Source organism: Phocoena phocoena, chromosome 4 (assembly GCF_963924675.1).
Source record: "Phocoena phocoena chromosome 4, mPhoPho1.1, whole genome shotgun sequence".
Classification (NCBI taxonomy): Eukaryota; Metazoa; Chordata; class Mammalia; order Artiodactyla; family Phocoenidae; genus Phocoena; species Phocoena phocoena.
In genome coordinates, this window is record NC_089222.1 from 29,412,514 (window position 1) to 29,427,607 (window position 15,094).

Here is a 15,094-nt window from a genome sequence, read left to right on the forward strand (position 1 = left end):
TATATCAAACTAAAAAGTTTCTTCACAGCAAAGAAAACCATCACCAAAATGAAAAGACAACCTACTGAATGGCAGAAAATGTTTGCAAATAATGTATTTGATAAGGGTTTTATATCCAAAATATATATAGAACTCATAAAACTCAGTAGCAAAAAACCCCAAACAATCTGATTAAAAAATGGGCAGAGGATCTGAATAGACATTTTTCCAAAGGACACATACAGATGGCCAGCAGACACATGAAAAAGTGCTCAATCTCACTAATCGTCAGAGAAATGCTAATCAAAACCACAGTGAGATATCACTTCACACCTGTTAGAATGGCTGTTATCAAAAAGACAAGAAATAACAAATGTTGGTGGGGATGTGGAGAAAAGGGAACTCTTGTGCACTGTTGGTGGGAATGTAAATTGGTGTAGCCACTATGGAAAACAATATGGAGATCCCTCAAAAAATTAAAAGTAGAACTACCATCTGATCCAGCAATTCCATTTCTGGGTATTTATCCAAAAGAAACAAAACAGTAATTTGAAAAGATATATGCACCCCTATGTTCATTGCAGCATTATTTATAATAGCCAAGATATGAATGCAACCTAAGTGTCCATTGATAGGTAAATGGATAAAGAAGTGGTATATATACAATGTAATACTACACAGTTATAAAAAATAAATAAAATCTTGCCATTTGCAATAACATGGATGGACCTTGAGGGAACTACGCTAAGTGAAATACGTCAGACAGAGAAAGACAAATACCATACGATTTCATTTATATGTGGAATCTAAAAACAAAACAAATGAACAAAACAAAACAAAAATCACAGATACAAAGAACAGAATGATGGTTGCTAGAGAGGAGGAGGTTAGGGAGTGAGTAAAGTGGGTGATGGGAGTCAAGAGGTACACATTTCCAGTTATAAAATAAGTCATGGGGATGTAATGTACAGCATGGTGATTTTATTCAATAATATTGTAGAGCATACTTTTAAGTTGCCAAGAGAATAAATCCTAAAAGTTAACTTTGTATGTATAAATCCTAAAAGTTAACTTTGTATGGTGACAGATAGTAGATAGACTTAAAGCATTTGGTGGTCATTTTGCAATGTATACAAATGTTGAATCAGTATGTTGTACACTTGAAACTAATATAGTATTATATGTCAATTACACCTCAAAAAGAAAAAAAAAAGAATAGAGTTTAGAGTATTTAAGCCTAGGGAGTGAAAATGGGGTTAGTGAAAAATACTTTTGCATTCAGTTTAATACTGTTCTTTAGTATTTGAATTAGCTTATATGCATATATAACTTTTATAATAAAGAATCGTAGAATAAATAAATGAGTTAAGCATGTTTGGGGTTTCAGATTCTGTTCCTCAGAGTTCAGTTCAAGTGCGTCAAAAAATGTTCTGAGTGTTCAGGGTGGCTGAAAAATCAGGGTACTATGTTTCCTACCCTCACTTCACTAGAGCAGTTATGCTTTTATCATTTTTTAGAATTGTCATACTAGATTTCATTTGAATAAAGGATTCTGTTTCTGTTCTCTCTCATCCTTCCCCCTTCTTCTTCTTCCCTCCTTCCCTCCTTCCTCCCTTGTTTTCTTTCTTTCCTTCTTTCCTTCCTTTCTTTTTTTGTCTTTCTCCCATTAATCCACAATAGGTTTCCATTTTTTTCTATGACTTATTTGTGTACCCTTGTTGTAACTCTGAATCTCTCAGCAACTCAGTCCTCTTTTGCAAAATGAGATAATATTGATCTTTTAGAACTGTTTAAAGAATAATGTGAGATAATTCATGTTAATCATTCAAAGAAGAAAAAATTCTAATCACCTGCACAGACGTAAAAAGACACAATTATAAATTTTACTTCATCCTTGATAATAATCTTTTAGTAACATAGGAATAGACATACTTCTTTTTTTAGATGATAAAAATATTTACATTTCAAGACTAAAGCTTAATGGTGAAACATAAGCTCATGACTTCCACAATTATTATTTAAAGTTTTTCTGGAATTAATGGCCAATGTAATTACAGAAATAAGGAATTGGAAAATTATCATTGTTTACAGATAATATGATGATATACTCAAAAAACTCTAGATAAAATGTAAAAACTATTAGAAAAATAGGAGAATGACATACCATTGTTTTGATTAAAATACATATACTTAGGTTCTAGAAAGTTTTTCTCTGTTAATGTTTATTTATACCACTCTTCCTACTAAGGATGTAATTATGACTCATTCATTTAAACTTACCTTTTACATAGAATAAGAGACTATCTGGCTGCAGTGCATGAGGAAGGGAGGAAATAGTTATTAAAGTAGGTTTAAAAAAGGCAGATCCATCCAGACAAAGAGCGAAGAAGGAGCAATCAGAGGAGTGGAAAGAAATTCATAGAATTTAAGACTATGGAAGCCTAGATGACAGTTTGAAGAAAGAGAACATGGGTAATAGAGAAAAATAGTGTGAGGAAGGCAAACATAAAAAGACTGGAGAGAGTGTGAGAGGTGGCATTTTGAAGGTCAGTGTTTGACAGAGTAATTTCGGTAGAGAAAAGGGGCTGAAATTAGATTGAAGTGAGTTATTGTGTATTAAGAAAATCGAGGCAGAAAGAGAAATCTGGCAACTTAAAGAGGTAAAGTCAATTAATTACTATTATTTCTTTTTTTTAAGTTGGGAATTTTTGGAGTCAGAAAGTAGGAGAAGAGTTTTAAGATGATACAATGTCTCAGAGAAAGTGAAGTAAATGCAGTAAATAGTAAAAATAGAGGAATTAGGCTTGGCACCCGTTGAAAACAATTCTCTCTCAGAGACTGGCATCAAGAAGGCAAAAAAGCACAAATATGATTGAAAATTTTTGAGATGGGGGAACCATAGTCAGATGGCTGCAGTCTTCAGTGTCAAATAGGAGAAAAGGTTGTCTGTGAGTGTTTTGGGGACAGCCATTGGATTAGCTACTTAATGTGGTAGACTTTTGCCAATAATGTCATAGAATAACAAATAATAAGGAGGATTAAAGAATTTTTGAGCAGGTAAGGACCCAGTAGAGGCTAAGAAAGAATGTAATAATATGAAAAAAACCTAAACAGCTCCCACTGCGCTTCAAAGAAGTTACCCAAAATAATTAACATGCCCCTTTTTGTTTGATCACCTTTATTTGGACATCAGAAGTTACACCTTGAATCACCATTTTTGGCTCCATTTTTCAGCCAGTTCCAATTTAGTTAAACCTGGAATATTTAAAATTGGAAAAATAGGAAAATTGTTTACTATTTTAAAATAATTTTTATCTCTTGGAAATTCTTTTTGTGTTTCTACCACTATTATGATTAAAATATGTATGCTTAAGCTCTAGAATATTTCTTCCCCATTAATGTTTATTTTATCCCACTTTTCTAACCAAGGATGTAATCATGGCACATTCATTTAAAATTGCATTTTACATAAAAGCCTCCTCATCCTGAAAATGTCATTGTGTGCGACTCCTTTCAGTCAGATTTTGTCCCATCCAAGAACCCCTCCAGTGTAAAATAGTAGTTTAAAAATCATTAGTGTTTGGGTTATCTGGAGGACTGTGCAAAAATTTAAGTTTCCTTTATGGTTTTTAAAATGTTTTATTTTTATGTAGAAGATATTTTTGCTTAATTTTTCTTATTGCTTTGGCCGTGAAAAGAACAATTTTTCACTTACCTCTGGATAGGCTTCACTCATTCTACACTGAGAGAGTTCCAAGTTTTTAGTAATATAGTAGGGAGTAATGGTTAAGAAAGATCCACATTTGAATTCTGGTTCTGTCACCAACTAGCTGGATGACTCTGGAAAAATTATTTATCTTTTCTGGGCCTCAATTGCTATTTTTCCCAGCCTACAGTGGCTTTTCCTTTTCATTTAGAATTTCTTACAACTGGAGGTCTGTATTAGTTTCTATTGCTGCTGTAACAAATTACCACAAACAACACAAAATTACTGTTCTACAATTCTGGAGTTCAGGAGTCTGAAATGGATCTCCCTGGGCTAATGTCAGTGTGTCAGCAGGGCTGCATTCCTTCTAGAAATTCTAGGGGAATATCTGTTTCCTTGCCTTTTCCAGCTTCTAGGTGCCACCCTCCTCTTGCTTGTGACCCCCATCCATCTTGAAGGCAATGAATTGCATCACTGTGACCTCTGCTTCAGTTGCTATGTCTCCTTCTCTGACACTCTTACCTCCTTCATTCACGTATAAAAACCCTTGTGATTAAAAATAATCTAGGATAATCTCCAAATTTTAAAAATTTAATCACATCTGTAAAGTCCATTTTGTCATGTAAGGTAACATATCCTTATGTTACAGAATACAGGGATTAGGATGCAGACATCTTTTGGGGAGGAGGATGCATTATTCTGCCCATCACAAAGTCAGAAAGGATACGCTCTATAGATTTCCACCTCTTCACCCAACTACCGCCAGGGAAAAGTATCACTTTTATGAAAATTCTCCATGTTAGTGAGAAAAATATCTCTTTTTCTTTCTGAGTTTATTTGTATAATGAATTATCTCTCTAAAAATGCCAGCGTGTAAGAGTTCCATTAGTATGCTTGAACATTAATTAACAGGGACACTTCTTATTTCATTTGACTTTCATAGGTTTTGTCCATCAATACTACACTGTGGAATGGATGATTCTTTCCCACTGCATCATCTTATTTTATTTCCTATGTATGGCTTCATGCTAGCCAAAAGGTTAGATGTTACAATTATTTATGCTAATCTCAATTTGCTTTTGTGCTGTAGACAGTACAAATAAAGCTGCAGCAATTGATTACACATCGCTGACAGCAGAAGAAACATACAGTTTCATCAATGAAAAAACTGAGTCATGTAACAAGTCAATAGTTATGTGCAGCCTCATGAGAATGACAATCAAAACCAGGTCGTAATGATATAAATATTTATTGAGTACCTCATTCTGCTTGGTGATTTTAATAGTCTGTAAAAAAATATGTTTAAAAGGAAACATCTCTGTTTTTATTGAATACTCTTTTGTAAAATACATTGCATTATATTGGAGTTTTAAGTATTTTTACATTGAGTCTCTTGTTTTTTTTATTATTTTATAGTCATTTGATTTAATCTTAAAATGCATAAATATCATATTTAAATATCTATATTAACAAATATTTCTATGTCTGACACAGGTCTATTGTTGTCTTATACGGATATTATTTTGGTAAATTACACTGAGGAATAGTTAGAAATGGTATAAATGTGTAAAACTAATGTCTTAACAAACAGTTAAAATAAACATCTATAAAATTTATTCATCAAAACAATTGTCTGAGGCTTTGTAATAAATTACTGAAAGAATAGAAATAGAATGCATAACTTCCAAAGTGTTGGGGGAAAGAAAAAGGAGAATAAAGAAAACTCTCTCCATTCAACAGAAGTCTAGAAAGGAAGGGGAAAAATAATATCAGAGAATATATAGGCCAAATATTCAGCAAATATTTAATGAGCATCTGCTATAGACCAGAAATTTTTCCCTGAAAATGTTATTCAAACAAACTGGTAAGTACAATAAGTGTAAATAGATTAAACTCTTCTATTAAATGTCAAAGACTTTCAGCTTGGATACACTGGTTTTCTAAAAGACTCTAGATGTATATTAGTGACACAGCTAAATCAAAACATACAGAAAGACTTATAACAAAGGAATGGGAAAAGATATATAATCTGAATGTTTCATCTAATGACATAACCTTAAAATATGTAAAGCCAAAGATACAGAATTACAAGGTAAAGCCAACAAATGCACAATCATAGTGGGTTTTTAAAAAAATATTTCAGAAATTAATCTATCATAACTGAATTTAGTAAGGATTTAAAAATCCTAATATACAGACTACATTTAAAAAATTAAAGTTCAGCTTTAAAATTAGCAGAAGACACATCATTATTGTTTCTATTTAGTTGTCATTGACTAAATTGTCAGGCTATCTGATCAATCTAACAAATTATAAAGCAAAATATTAACAAAATCTTCTGATTCTGAAATCAAAATCCTCTGGCAATCTGGCTAATTAGTCTTAACAGACCTGCTTTCTGCCTCCATTTGTTCCTTGCTTTTCCAATGAAAAGTTATTAAAGAGTATTAAATCTCAGCCCTCAAGGAAAAGAGGACACAGATGAGAAAGTATCTACTTACTAAAGCATTCTCTATGAGTGAAGGAAATCACACTACTTTCTAATTCTGTAGAAGATAGATATCCTTTGCATATTTTAACACACTCAGATTGCCTAAATGAATGAGAAAATAACACAAAAGTTTTGAATTCTACAACTATTCATTCTAGTTGCCAAGAAGAAAATTACATGATGTGGGCATTCTAAATTTATTTTGGTAAGTAATCTTAATGAGGAAATCTTAATAATAAATAAAATGAGATGCAATATGAAAAAATTATCATATTCAAAACTGTATTTGGTTGTTTAAATTGGGTTGCATTATTTTGTTCTGAAGCTTGGTAGATAATGTGGTACTATATCATTTGGATTTTTTTTCAGTGAAACACAGATTGGGTATTTAAACACAAAGAATGCCTACAACACCCTGTTATATCATGTTTTCCTGACTCAAGGGTGTTCTTTTTTAGGTAGGATAACTAGTGAATAGAATCAGCCTTTATCACAATGAAATTAGACAGCATCCTAATGTTTAGCATACATCCCAGCAAAGAATACTCCTTTCAGAGAGGAATGAGAAAACAGATCAATCAGAAAAGATAATACTATGAAGTTAACATTTCAAATTATTGGGGTTTTTTGTGCGTTTTATTTTTTTTTGGTGTTTGGGCCTATATCTTATTAATTTCTAACTGGTTCTTCTGGCTGTTATGTTAATCCTCTGCAAAGTATCAGTGATAGCATGTAGAAAATAAGATGTGATCTCCAAAGCAGTGTTAATCTAAGCATAATTTTTGGTTTAAAAGGTCTTCACTACACACCTTTAAACATGGCCACACTTTGCTAGACCCAGGACTTTTAACATTTTTGATGATATTTGATTACTGTAAAATAGAAATGTAAAAGGTGTCTTTGAATAACTCCAGAACTGCTAATCAACCTAAACTAAGAATAAAAACCAGAATTAGAATCTCTTCCTAGTCTAAAATTTGTTATTCTTCCTATATTCTTTAATATTCTTTCTGAGAATATTCTTTAATATTTTTATTCCTATTTGTTATTCCTTTTCTTTATTACTGTATTTTTAAAACCTAAAACACTAAAATCTAAAACAGTTTAATCTTTCTTAATTGCCTACAGTCTGTAACTTTTTTGTATTACACATGATTACATAACTGATATAAAGTTTAAATACTTAATCAAAGGTAGGTTGAGGGAGAGAGTGGGAGGAAATAACCCATACTAGTACTTTCATTGTCATGATGGGCCACTGAATTATTTTGATTAAAAATCTCCTCTTACTGGGCTTCCCTGGTGGCACAGTCGTTGGGAGTCCGCCTGCCGATGCAGGGGACACGGGTTCGTGCCCCTGTCTGGGAGGATCCCACGTGCCGCGGAGCGGCTGGGCCCGTGAGCCATGGCCGCTGGGCCTGCGCGTCGGCGGCGGGAGAGGCCACAACAGTGAGAGGCCCACGCAAAAAAAAAAAAAAAAAAATCTCCTCTTACTGTTCAAATAAGTTTGTATTTGAACAGTACAAGTTAGTAAGTTAGCTAGCTGGACCAAAATTTTTTACCAGGTCAATAAGGAAAGCTGCTAACTATTATCTTCTCAATTTTAGTTGAAAATGTCATGTAACTTAACTTTACCATTTAAAAAAATCAGCATTTACACTAATAACTTCTCATGTTAGGCTGGAAATATAAATCCTCCATTAAAATATTTTTCTTGTTATATGATATAGACAAGTTAAATAGAATATCCCATATAATGTTATTTCTTAAGTTTTTTATTGATTTTTTTTTTCACTGTGGATGTCATTAAAATATTATTGAAATGGAGAGTCTATAGAACTTTTTTCTGTCGGTCCCTTTGTTTTATGGAATAAATTCTGTGACCATATGTATCTTTATGGACTGGAACTGGAAATATATTTTTCATTTTATGTAATATAATAAAAATTTTAAAATTATGTATAATAATCACCCAGTATAAATTTATTATAATGTTTCACAGTCTTTGATGTAGCCTGGAAGAAAACACTGTGCTAGACAATGGCATGATTGAATTGACAATTAAATCCATAGTTGGGCTGCATTCAATAGAATTTCAGTCCCTAGAACCAAGGAGGTAATACCCTGACTCTACCCTGCATGCCTATTTTATTGTCTTCATTTCTGTTTCCCACTAAAAAGATTGTAGAATCAATCTGGTGGTGAGACAACAGGATAGAAAACATTATATGGATCAGGGCATATGAGGAGCCACTGGAAGAAAAGAAAAATGGAAGACTCTTGGATTATGTGATAATAATCTTAAATAACTTACTGAATAGAAAAAAGGATTTTACATTCTTCTGTGTACGATAGAGAAGGATAAAATGTGAGATTATATGGACATAAAATTAGATTCAATAAGAAACAATTTAAGTTATATCAAGCTGGAATGAGGTAGTGATTTTCTTCCATGGAAGCCTGAATAATCATTTATGGATGGTATTTATAAAGCATTTTGGTGTGGTTGAAAACCTAAGATAGATTACTTCTGAGCTTTCTCTTAAACTCTAAATTTTATTTTTCCATATTTAAAGAGTGGAAGAAATTCTCTACCAAAATTCATCTGGGCCATGTGGAACATTGATCTCCTGCTAATTGTACTCTAATAATAATTATTAATGATAATAATAGATAAATAGTATCATTACTTCCATTTTACAGATGAATATACTGGGGCAAAGTAAAATTCAGCAACATGCCCAGTCACAGAGCTAAGGAGACCCTTGGAACTGGGATTTTAACTCAGGTGAATCTGACTCCTGAGCCTGAGCTCTTAATGCATATATTCTGCTGCCAATTTATGGAAAAAAAGCTTAAATAGCCAATGTGCTCTCAAATCTCTGGAGAGTCATTTCCCTTAAAGAAATTAAAGTTGCAGGATAGGTATTTTATTTCTTATGCCAAAATTTCAGAGGACATGATAATAATGATAGTGAAATCAACAATTACACTTTCTCCTGAAACAGTTGCTGCTATCCTAATTTATTGGGACTTACAAAGTCGCAGCCACTCTGTAAACATTTTCAGGTATTATCTCATTTAATTCTTAAAACAATCTTTCTTGTAAGGTAGGTACAATTATTTCTGTTTAACAGATGAAGAAGCTGAGGTCCAAAGTTATACTCTAAGAAATGATAGCTGTCTTATTACCTAGAGCAGCTTTTATTCACTCAGCTTAGTCTTTCATTCTATAGAATGAGTCTATTCTCATTTTATAGAGAATCATTGTCTCTTATCTAGAAGTTTCTCCAAATGCAAAAGTTGGCATGTTCTCAAACCAGGATCATAGAATACTCTCTTAAACTCATTTTTAACAGCTATTTATAAACAACAGAATTCCTATAGTCTATGAAGAATAGTCTATCAGTCAATTAATTACCGAATTAGTCAGCAATCAGTGTGCTAGATACTGTGAAGGATACAACAACAATTCCTGCTGTCCAGGAGCTTACACCTTAGCTGAGGTGTCATAAAATGTAGACCTAAACACTTAACAGTAAAAGAAAGTCAAATGATTGGTACAAACAGTAAAAGATTTTGCAGTGAAAGGAACTGTATTATGGTGCACCATTAGTGCTAGGGAAAGCCTCATGGGATTTACCCTGTCTGTGGATGAATGACTGATTTAGATGAGTGAAGAGAATCAAGAGAGAGCATCTGACATAGAGAGAAGGAAAAGAATGAACACTGACAAGCAGTTTGTAGTATATAAGACATGTTGGGCTCCAGTGACATCTTACATGGGTAAGGCCGTGGGCGAGTGGGTATTTTACTTGATTATTTATAATGTTACATTGGTTCTTTATTTTCGTAGTAATACTTTTACATTTTCCTTAAGAATATGTACAAATATCAAAAGCAATAGATTCTGATTGAGAAGCACGGTAAGATGTAAAAGTTAACTTTTTCAAGCGTCTTATCTATAGATTGGCTGCCCAGAGGAAAATGTCCCCTTGCAAAGCTCTAGTAAATTAGTCTATTCAATCCTGGTGCTGTCATTTACAAACATGGCCCAAATCTATGACATTTTCCCATCAGAGGGCTGGGTCTAGGCCCCAACTTGGGTGGAACCATGCCTGCTTTTACCAGTAGAGTGGAGCAGACATGACACTATGTGATCTCCAAGGCTGAGTCATGAAAAGCCATGAAATTCTGTCCTTTTTCCCAGAACACTCACCCTTGGAGTCCAGAGCCAGCGTGTAAACATGTCTGTCAACCCTGAGGCTGCCGTGTTCTCCTTAGGGAGAGGTCATGTTTGGATGCCCTGGTCAACACAATCGGCCTCCTTGTCCTTGCCAAGGAGCCAGATATGTGAGTGAAGCCATGTTAGACCCTCCAGATCAGCCCACTTGCTGAATACATCAGTTGTATTCAGCCAGCTGAATACAACTCAAGCTCTGTCAGTGCCACATTAAACAGAAGAATCACATAGCTGAGACTTGACTGCATTTCTAACTCATGAAATCATGAGGTATATATAATATAGTATGTTTTTATGCAGTAGTAGATAAGTAAAAGACCTGATCAACTGTAAGGCTTGAATCCCAGCCCCGACCACTGACCCCTGCCATCATGCTAGTAGTGTACCTTTTGCTTCCAGAGTTAGGAAACCTGATATGGCAAATACCTTCACTATCCTGCACTGCCCTAGAATGTAATAAGCTCTAAGGGAACTGAATCTCCTCTGTTGCTCCAGTCCCTGTGAGTATTCCCTGGTGAATATTGCCAAGCTGACCTAGCAGAGGGTGTACTGCCTGTTCAACCACCAGCTCTAGTTTGCGCAAACATGGGTTTTTCAACATTCCATGAGATACTGTGGGACCTCATTAGACAATCTAGAAGTAGGGTGGGCACTAAAACACTGGAGAAAAAGATATTCAAAAGCAGGGTACTGACCACACTCTACTATTGTGAATTTTCTGGGGCAGCCCTGATTCTAAATGTTCTATCTCTATCACCAAAAATTATTGAAACATCTTAGAATTTCCTATATTTTTGGTGTCTGACATTTCTTCCAGACTACCTCTTTCACTGGAAGAGTCACACAATCTTTTGTCAGACTATATGTCCCAGTTTTGTGTTCAGAAAAATAGGCCAATGTACTTTTAACTCAAAGTTACAGTGTGACAAATTTGGTACCTCTCATCAGAGTATAGAGGCTGAAGGCCTGCTGGACATTATAAAAGGAGAAAGTAGAAGAGAAAAAGTTTCTGTATAAGGTCTATATTTAGTTCATATATACAGATATCCTGAAAAAGTCATAATTTAGCCTAGTTTTTTAATTGTTGAAATTGTCGTTATAAGTCTTTCTGGTAAGTGTGCATTTCTCAACAATATTTTCTTGTGGATTTTTAAAGATGTGCTTTTAGTATCATAAGAGAGGAAAAATTTCATCTCAACAAGAAGCTATTGAAATTCCTTAACCTATTTTTGTGTTTGTCTTTTTCCCTGTTGATATACTGAACTTTTAAAATTATGGTAGACCATAGTCATTGCTATAATTCACGTTTTACCTTTACTATATTCTGTCAGACTAAGAGTGAGGGGAAAGCTATCAAAACTTCATGGATCCATAGCTCAACTGGGTTCGGGACACTCCACAAATAATGTGTATGGGGCTAATACTGCCTTGACACGCAACTGTTTACCATATACAGCTGAACTTTCATGAGGCACCTCCTTGCTAGAGATGGCCAAATGGACTTTATGTACTAGTCTCTTTAATGATAATCAAATTAAATGAGACTTAGGTCCATGGAAACAATATCTGTCAGCTAAGGTCTTTTCCAGGATGTCAACGTTATATAAGTAATTCCAACATTATTGGTGTACATAATTAAGAATTTTTTGTAAAGTATAGTCTTCACATTTCTAATTATATCTCTAACATATCATGGAGTAATTTTATCACCATATTACTCTGCATCTTCTAATCCATCATTGTATTTTCCCTTAAATTTGTTTACATTACCGCCATAAACTGGATTATCTTATTGATCAGTAGTAGTCTATAAAATGAGAGGATATCTGTATTCTTTCCTATAAAAAAAAGATACCTTAATGGTTAATTGACACAATTCTCCTAAGGAAAAATTTAAATTTTACTTACAAAGAAACTAGGTTACTCTGAGGTTTACTATATTTTAAAACTTCTTGAGAAAATATTCATTAAAAAAAATTTCTTAAAGGGAATGGCCACTTTAGGAAATAAGAAATGATGGCAGAAGAATGCAGATAATAAAAATGCATGATTTGGTCAAAGAGGGATTCAAGTAGTTGAATACATATAAAGGAGGAAAGGGAAAGTCAATTAAATGAATGAGTTATTTAATTGCCAACCTTCTTGAAAGAAAGTGACATCAAAGTATCTGAATAAAAATTTACATTGATTAGGTGCACATAGTTTGGCTGTTTCTCCAAGTTTTTGGTTTTTGATGGAGAAAAGAGAAAAGATTTATAGAAGCTGAGAAAGTGGTAGAAAAGACAGTTGGAGGCCTGCTTCAAGATTAGCAAGGCGGCCCCTTTTTTTTTTTTCTTTTGCGGTACGCGGGCCTCTCACCGTTGTGGCCTCTCCCAATGCGGAGCACAGGCTCCGGACGCGCAGGCCCAGCGGCCATGGCCCATGGGCCCAGCCGCTCTGCGGCATGTGGGATCCTCCCGCACCGGGGCACGAACCTGCGTCCCCTGCATCGGCAGGCGGACTCTCAACCACTGAAGGCGGCCCCTTTTTAAGAGCTTCCTTGCTTAATTAAAGCTAAGTGCCAGGATAGAAGTTAATCTATCAGTGATTCTGAATTAAAGCATAATGTAGGGGAAAGTAAGAAGTTTTGTAGCTGGTGGCTTGTTTAAAGTCATGGACAGGAAAAAGAGATAAGATATTTCAACTCCTAAGAGCTCTGTCTTGAAAGCAAAGGCATATCAGGAATGGAAGGGAATCTAACATTTAGTTAGGAAGCCATTCATCAACAGTTCAGTGAGGCAAAGCTCTACATGCAGGTGTTTACATTTGTTTAACTTGACACTGTGGCTTGCCTTAAATACATTAATAATATGCCTGGTGCAGTAGAGAGCATGTGGGATCACGACTGGATGACTACATAGAAATTAGAATTCTGATCCTTATCAGTAGTAAGTTCTTTATAACTGGCATAAAATGATAACCTTTGTATGTACTTCTATTGTAATATTATTGAGTTAAAACATAGGTCAGGGAAACGTTAGCTTGGGTGGAGACTCTGTCTTATAGTCTCACCTATTCATGCTGGAAAAGGATGGGGCAAGGGAAAGCAATTTACATTTTTTGAATGCCTACTGCATGCCAGGAATGAGACTAGACACTTGATTACTCAGTTCTGGGGGAAGTTTGTGAGATGGTTAATCTCATACCCGTTTTATAGGGAAAGAAACTGGGCTTCAGAGAAGTAATCTGTTCAAGTGTTGATGATGATGGTTTATACAGTTTGAGAATCAGACAGATCTGCATGTCTTTAAAGGTCATGCTCTTTCTTTTCTACCAACTTCCTGATAAAATCATATGAGGAAAAAACTGTTCTTCAGTCATTAAATGAAAAATCTAGTAAAAAAAATCTAGTAAATGACAGGTAATAACACTCATGAGGGTGGGTGTTCAATTCCTCTAGCATTTTTTTCATGGCTGTTTCAGGGGCCAATATTCTCACACCCTCTGCTCTCCTGCAGTTCCTAAATATATGATAGTCATTTCAACATTGGTTTAAATTTGAATTGGTATACTAACTCTTCCAGCAAGATTTTCATTTTCATTATTATTTCTACTGGTAATAATTTTGAAAAGCTAAAACGTGTTAAAAGGTGCCTAGTAAAAAGCATATTGTGTGCCTGTTGTATGCATCAGTTCATTTGAATCTCATGATAACTTTTGAGGTGATTTACAACTGTCATTGTATCTTACAGATATTGAAATCAAGGCTTGGGAGATTGCCTACATTCAGACAGTTAGTGAGCAGAGGAGCTTGGATTTCTAATACCAAAGGCCTTCTTCCTGGGCACTATGCTGCTCTGTTAGATGCCTAGAGGTGATGAGTATCTCTTGTTAGCATGACCACTGATGCAAAGTTCATGAAATGTGCAAAACATGCTAGGGATGAGAACATTCTTAGAGCTCTTGATAATATTAACCTAATGTTGACCCTCGAGTGGTCACACAATGTAAATTCACACACACAAACACAGATACACACATATCACAATGTTTAAGGAAAGAACAGATGAGCTAAGTGATGTCTAGGACCAATTTTGTGAAATGATTTTTAGAATTGATTGAATGTAAAGTATTCAATATTATATTTAAATATTTCCATTTCCACATGAAGTATATGTTTTTGAAACCATATCCTAAATCTAATTTCTGCTTCAGTGAACAAAAGAATACCCTCCATGAACAGCAACAGCATCAGATATATGGGTAAGAGAATATAATTTCTGGTTGACTTGCTTAGAACGACACCATGGTTATGAGGGGAGCATTTCTGAATTCAAATTTCTGCATGATCTCTGAATTTTCTCACCAAAGTCTGGCTTTGGGTATCCAGCCATACTCTAGGAAGATACTCAAATACATTTTTTTGTTGTGGTGGTTTTTAACAGAATATCTGGTATTTATTGGCAGAATGCATTATTGATGATGTCCTGTAAAATTTAAGCCAAAACTTGATGGAGTATGAGTTTGTTTTGTTTTATGTCACTTTCTCTGTGTGAAATCCAAAGTCCAAATATTGCTTCCTACCTACAATGGCATCTGAAAACATACTAATCACAGTCATTGGATTTTAGAGATTTCAACTGAAGATTAGCAGAGCATTAAGATGAAATAGCAGATGAATAATTTAGAATGATAA